The 5,311-nt window shown below is 44.3% G+C and overlaps 1 long non-coding RNA gene across 1 annotated transcript; it reads left to right on the plus strand.

Moving 5' to 3' along the window:
• Positions 1-4,080: 4,080 nt before the first annotated feature.
• On the plus strand, positions 4,081-4,370 carry LOC145860023 (uncharacterized). The gene is made up of 2 exons (XR_014379990.1): positions 4,081-4,159; positions 4,318-4,370. It is a non-coding gene; the product is annotated as an uncharacterized LOC145860023 (long non-coding RNA).
• The last annotated feature ends 941 nt before the right edge of the window (positions 4,371-5,311 follow it).

The following is a 5,311-nucleotide window of genomic DNA, read 5'->3' on the forward strand; positions in this document are numbered from 1 at the left end:
CGAGACAAATAAACTTTGATTTGATTTGAAAAGAGGATCACGTGTAACGTTTTGTCTCTGACCCTGGGCCACACACTGTAAATACATTTGATTGATTGATTGATTGATTGATTGATTGACTATCCAAACCAATGTACATTTCTAGAGGCAGACATCCATGAGAAGTACACTACATACCACAGGAGGTTGGTTGCACCTTAATTGGGGAGGACGGGCTTTGTTGTAATGACTGGAGAAGTGTAAGTGGAATGGTATCAAATACATCAAACACATGGTTTCCAGGTGTTTGATGCCATTCCTTTTGCTCCGTTCTGGACATTATTATGAGCCGTTCTCCCCTCAGCAGCCTTCTGTGTGTACATACCCTATGAAGACCTGAAAGGATTTCACTTAGCCTGTTGCTAGGATCTAAGCCACTATTGCTTATATCTATTCAGTCCTATCATACAGTGGCCAAAGTGTGCAGGCGGGTGTAGTGGCTAGGTGTTGATGTCCAGAGGACTAGGTCCAGACACCGTTGATGAGTAAAGTAACGGAGGCAAATAGATGGGATATGAATGAGGATGTGTATGTGGTCCGGGCAGACCAGGGCTGTGGCCTTATATGCAGACTCAGAAGAAAAGACCAGGGAAGTGTCCCAATACTCAGACTCCTTCAGAGAACAGGTTTTATTTTTCACTGTAAGGTCAAGAGTAACACATTGCGTTGACTAGCAGATCCCCTTATGCACAGATCTAGGATCAGCAAGCGTAGCTTCCTGAGCCCCTAACGTTAACCATCGGGGAAACTGCAAAACTGACCTTAGATCAGTGTCAAGGGGTAACAAACACGAATGGGGTAACTGGTCCAACAGGCATTACATAGTACAGTTCAGCATCACCATGGATACCTGAACACCTGGGTTCAAATACTATTTCAAATATCTCAGTTACTCTCACATACATTTGAAGTAAGTATTAAGATATTGTTTATTTGAAAAGACAAGTAGTTGAACATTTTAATGTATTTGGAAATACACTTGGAAAGTATTTGAAAATAGTCAAATATACTCCCATGCATTTAACCCAGGTATTTGAAAATAGTATTTGAAAGAAGTATCCCTGGCTCATTTACAATGCCCTATGAGATAATGTACATTAAATCAACATGCACTTAAGTAAAACAATATATTGACTTAAGTCCATGTTAAGTCTATTTATCTCAAGTCTGAACAGGCCCTTAGTGACCTCCACATGTCCTTCTGTTCAGTGACATTGGCAGGCAGAATTACATCAAACAAGGACTCCATCAGTGGAGGCTGCTGAGGGGAGGACAGCTCATAAATATGGCTGGAATGGAGTCAACGGAACGGTAACAAACACATAGAAACCATGTCTTTGATGTGGTTGGTGCCATTCCATTGATTCCATTCCAGACATTACTATGAGCCGTCCTCCCCTCAGCAGCCTCCACTGGACTCCATGGGTGATGTTGGAAATCCTTGTGTTTCACGGTGATGCTGTCAGTAGTATTGGTACAGGAGTGTAATCCTGTCCTGTAATCCTCCACAAAGACAGGCTGGGAGGTTGTAATAAACCACACACACTTACTGCATGAAGGCTTCAAAGGAAGACAAAATATTTAAAGTATTTCATGAGAAAAACACTCCATCAAACTAAGGATTTTTATTTAGTGTTCACAACTATTTCACCCATCATAGCAAGAGCTCTGTGATGCACACACACACCAAACCTCTTCGTAAGCTCACACACTCGCGTCACATCACACGAACTCCACTCCCCTTAAACTGTGATGATGTTGTGTGACCACTAGGTGTCACCAAAGCACAGTAAGACAGTGATAGGGAGGCTAAGGCGTTATACTCCATCAAACCTCTCAAATCTAAAAAGAAAACATTTACTCTCCTAACTTTATTACATCACTGAAAAAGGGATGAATCTGTCCGGAACTCTACAGCCTTGGCCCGATTATCAATACAGAAATATTGCTCTGGTTTTCAAAATAAGGTTACCTGACTGAGTCTGCTGCCGTATCAAACCTGTACACTGCCTATATACAGACTGACAGATCATCTATGTACATGCTACATACTCTCACACTCTGAGTAGAAGTTGCCCTTAGGTACAGATCTAGGATCAGCTTATGCTCTCCAAATCCTGACTTTAACCATTAGGGGGGAAAGACATAACATAGTACTGACCCTAGATCAGAGTATAGGGACAACTTCATCCTGCTCACACTCTCCCACTCACAGACTCACTGACCTGTACACAACCTGACCACTTGTATACGAAACAGTCGTGTTTGGACCCTCTGTGCGGAATTCAATCTAAGTTAAATTCCAGCCTCAGTGTGTTTTGGTCCAGTGGTCTTAGTTCATCTGGTGCCTTCACAACACAGCAGACAACAGAGAGTAAATGCTCTAAAACTGGGGTTAAAACTAACTAAAAAGTAGCCGATAGGTTGCAAGAGGGTAGTCAATGAGGTCACTTCCAATGTTCTCCCAATCACTGATCAGTAAACACTATGTGACTCCGCCCTTTCCTGTCGGCTCAAATTGCAGCCATTTCACAAACGTGACACGTCCATATATCCCATGATATATCCATACAAACATGAGACGTCCATATATCCCATGATATATCCATACAAACATGCTTTAGCTTCTAAAGGGGGGAGTGAAGTAAAGGGAATGGTTAGGTATTATTATTCGGAGGTTTCTCTTTAAACAGCACTTTAACCCACCCCCAGACTAACTAGAGGAGGGAGACAGATCCATGATTGATCTGTTGACTGATTGATCATGTAGATGATAAAGTCATCCATACATCTTGTCTGAGCACAGAGCATGTAGTGGGCCATTTTCCAAGAGGCCCTCCTAGACAGGCTTGCCCTATGTTAAACTCTACAAGGGGAACATTTAGGCTACACTTCCTTTACCTTATAACCTAGCTAACCTCATGTTCCTGGCTTCTGGGGAACAAGACTACCTTACACCAAGATCCACAAAACTACACTACCCATAAGTCCTGAGCTTAAGGAATGTGCAACACGTTCTCAGTCAATCACCAGCATTTCCCACGGGAACATGGCCCGGTGACACAGAGAATTGCATTCTGGGAAATCATTGCTTGTACCTTATTACTAAAGAGTGAAAAGTAGGGTCATATATACAGATTAGAAACAAAACAAAACTATATTGTGTGTGTGTGTGTGTGTGTGTGTGTAAGGCTGTGTGTGTGTGTGTATAAGAGTGTGTGTGTGTGTGTGCGTGTGTGTGTGTGTATAAGGGTGTGTGTGTATATAAGGGTGTGTGTGTGGGAGGAGCGTTGTTGTGTTTTAGATTCAGTATCTAAGAGGTCAGATCAGGTGCAACAAGAACAGCTCAATGTTAATGAACTATAAATGGAACATATCAACCAGGTTGTCAGGGGTTCAGGGGTTTCTTTACACTGTTTTAACCCCCCTCTGTCCTGTGAGGTGATCTTCTGGCGTGAAGTGTACCTGGGCATCAACAACCCTCCTGTATATTGCTCTGTTGTGTACATCTCTATAGCGTGTCATAACAGTATCACATCACATCATATTGATAATAATCTATTCATAATGCATTGTCCTATTCTTGTGTATTATGTAACTTAGTGTTTCCTAGTGTGCACTTCAGCATAGTGGCCTAGTGAAGTGCCCATTCCTGCCCTGAAGTGTTGACTTCTGTAGATACTGTACACTTTGAGGAAGATAACTTTAGTGTCGTTAGTGTATGCTTGGTACCGTATTGGTACCGTAACCTGCCTGAGTGACTGATTGATGAGGTAATTGAATTGGGGATCAGGTGCCAGGTCTGGGCACTGTAATGAACACATGTGTGTGTATGTGTGTGTTGGGAGGGGGAGGGGGGGGCATGCAATGGATTAAATAGTCTGATTCTCCAGGCTCAGTATGTAATCCATTCCATTCCAAATATGATTTGGAAACAATGGATTAGCATCCTATAGACACTATTCTATGGCTCGTGTGTTTATCTGCGCGTGCATACATGTGTGTGGGGTAGAGAAATGGACACGTACAGCGGTAGGGTCGTTAGCTAGGGGTCAATGTTTCAGCTATTGGCTGGGGATAGGGCTTGAGGTGTTGGTTAGGGTTAGGGTTAGGGCTTGAGGTGTTGGTTAGGGTTAGGGCTTGAGGTGTTGGTTAGGGTTAGGGGTTGAGCTGTTGGTTAAGGTTAGAGGTTGAACTGTTGGTTAAGGTTAGGGCTTGAGGTGTTGGTTGGGGTTAGGGGTTAGGGCTTGAGGTGTTGGTTAGGGGTTAGGGCTTGAGGTGTTGGTTAAGGTTAGGGGTTGAGGTGTTGGTTAAGGTTAGGGTTTGAGGTGTTGGTTAGGGTTAGGACTTGAGGTGTTGGTTAAGATTAAGGGTTGAGGTGTTGGTTAAGGTTAAGGCTTGAGGTGTTGGTTAAGGTTAAGGGTTGAGGTGTTGGTTAAGGTTAGGGCTTGAGGTGTTGGTTAAGGTTAAGGGTTGAGGTGTTGGTTAAGGTTAAAGGTTGAAGTGTTGGTTAAGGTTAGGGGTTGAGGTGTTGGTTGGGGTTAGGTGTTGAGGTGTTGGTTAGGGTTAGGGCTTGAGGTGTTGGTTGGGGTTAGGGGTTGAGGTGTTGGTTTAAGGTTAGGGGTTGAGGTGTTGGTTAAGGTTAGGGGTTGAGGTGTTGGTTAAGGTTAGGGGTTGAGGTGTTGGTTAAGGTTAGGGGTTGAGGTGTTGGTTGGGGTTAGGGCTTGAGGTGTTGGTTAAGGTTAAGGGTTGAGGTGTTGGTTAAGGTTAGGGGTTGAGGTGTTGGTTGGGGTTAGGGCTTGAGGTGTTGGTTAAGGTTAGGGGTTGAGGTGTTGGTTAAGGTTAGGGGTTGAGGTGTTGGTTAAGGTTAGGGGTTGAGGTGTTGGTTGGGGTTAGGGGTTGAGGTGTTGGTTGGGGTTAGGGGTTGAGGTGTTGGTTAAGATTAGAGGTTGAGTTGTTGGTTGGGAGTCAAGGTTAGGGCTTATGGTTAGGGTGCAATATGAAAAATGCAGAGTTCTACAGCTCAGTCTAGGGTTAGGGTCTATCCTGGGGTGCAGAGGCTCGCGTTCCCCACCCCCCTCATCCACTCCCTCCCTCACTTTCAACATGCCAGTTCTCTATCCTGGTGGTGCAGAGGCTCTCATTCCCCACCCCCCTCATCCCTCCCTCCCTCACTTTAAACATGACCGTTCTCTAGCCTGGGGATGCAGAGGCTCTCATTCCCCACCCCCCTCATCCCTCCCTCCGTCACTTTAAACATGACCGTTCTCTA

Source organism: Salmo salar, chromosome 13 (genome assembly GCF_965601325.2).
Source record: "Salmo salar chromosome 13, fSalSal1, whole genome shotgun sequence".
Lineage (NCBI taxonomy): Eukaryota > Metazoa > Chordata > Actinopteri > Salmoniformes > Salmonidae > Salmo > Salmo salar.